Below are 1,738 nucleotides of genomic sequence, written 5' to 3'. Positions count from 1 at the left end.
GTTTAGAGAGAGAGAGGACTCAAGGAAGATTGATAGTATAACTGCTACAACTACATTACTAAATCTGACTTGACAGTCACACGGTAAGTAAATCTTTTTTTTTTGTATGTATAGTTTGTAACTATAATATTTTTTGCTGGATTTAAAGCCTCTGATTATTGAAAATGTATTTAAGCTTACGGAAGTATGTTTTTAGTTAATGTAATACATGTAAAAGTAAATTCAAATCTATCATTTGTTTAAATACCTTCTATGCAATTTTCTTACAGTGCAGTTTACTTTTTCTCAATAGATGTAGAGTTTGTGTAAAAGTAATATTGCCTACTATATTCTGACTCTTTCTGCCTGTGCCTAAATACTGTCAAAAGAGGATTTTGTTTTGAAATGATTTCCTTTTAAGCAGAAAGAAGTAGTGTTTGAGTGAGAAACCCGAATACAATACTCTTCTTTTAGCCTACCAATTTCAATTTGCATGAACAAACCTCTCATTCACTCAGAAGCATTGCAGCATAGGCTGAAGCATACTTCAAGTGTATCAGTCAATTTAAACACTAAATTTTAACCAGCATGTAATTGATGTCCTATACAAAGCACAATATATATATTTTGTGTTTTTAGTTTTAATGTTATGCAGAAAACTACAGTTGAGGTAACGCAAGCATTACTTACAAGCATTAGTAGCACTGCTACTAATTTCCCTCCTTCTTTAGCATTCACCAAAATACAAATGTTATATAAATGTGTGGCTGGATTGCAATATTCAATTCAACCACTCTGATATCTATTGGCACTTTCTAATATTGGAAAAGAAAATCATTTTTATTATTGTGCTTTCTATAACTAAAAAGTAGAATCTGTCAGGTTTCAACTACAATCGGAGATGTGTGTATAAAGTGATCATAGTAAAAAAAAATATAATTGAATTCCTTTGTTGGAAAAAGTTGATTCTTTTTTTTTTTTTAAACTTTTCAAATGGTTTAGTTTTTTTTTTACTATCGAGGCAGATATAAATAGCACACAATACTGTCACAATAGCCCATTCAAGCATTTGGTAAGATGAATGTTGCAGCTACATGGAATATGAACCACACATATGTTGCTCTACAGTTAGGTGAAGATAACTGAAAAAAGAGCAGAACCATCAAGACATAAAGAAAAAATGTGCCATCATAGAAAATATGGTTTTGGCAGCCTCATATCTAAAGTACAACTCTCTGTGCCTCTCCCTATCTAACTTCTGCGCTGGCGTTCTTATGCATTGTTTTCCTGTAGACTTCTGTTAAGCCATTTTCCCATGCATTTTTACTGCAGAGGCATTTACTACCGATGAAAATTGCTAAAGTGTAACATATTAAACAGCGATAAGTAAAAAAGTTTCTGTTTTTAATTTCCACTTTCAAGGTTCTAATCAAAATGGACTTTAGGACCTTTCATAGTTACATTGTTAGTTAGGTTGAAAAAAATCCATCAAGTTCAACCATTAAGGAATTTACCATTCAAAAACCTGCACCTGCATTGATTCCAGAAAGAATTATAAATCCATAGCTGATCAATTTACTCCAACATGAGAAACAAAAATTCCTTCCTGATCTTTTAAGGCAATGATGTGCCCTTTCTTTAAATGTTTCCTGGGTCAGTAGCAATTCCTGGTGTCATTCCAACTAAACTTTAATACCCAGTTATATCCTGTACTTCTAGAAAACCAGCTTTTTCTTACAACAATCTGTAGAATGAGCTA

The 1,738-nt window shown here is 32.2% G+C and overlaps 1 protein-coding gene across 1 annotated transcript in view; it reads left to right on the top strand.

The window, feature by feature from the left end:
• The window catches only part of CHADL (chondroadherin like), a 12,391-nt gene continuing 10,653 nt past the window's right edge, over nucleotides 1-1,738 (top strand). Inside the window, exon 1 of the mRNA XM_072420236.1 lies at nucleotides 1-83. The gene's annotated coding sequence lies outside the window, so the exon portion shown is untranslated. The remainder of the gene's footprint in view (nucleotides 84-1,738) is intronic.

The sequence above is a fragment of the Pyxicephalus adspersus genome, chromosome 8, assembly GCF_032062135.1.
Source record: "Pyxicephalus adspersus chromosome 8, UCB_Pads_2.0, whole genome shotgun sequence".
Classification (NCBI taxonomy): domain Eukaryota; kingdom Metazoa; phylum Chordata; class Amphibia; order Anura; family Pyxicephalidae; genus Pyxicephalus; species Pyxicephalus adspersus.
The sequence above is the reverse complement of the archived record's forward strand: the minus strand, read 5'-3'. Positions and strand labels throughout refer to the sequence as shown.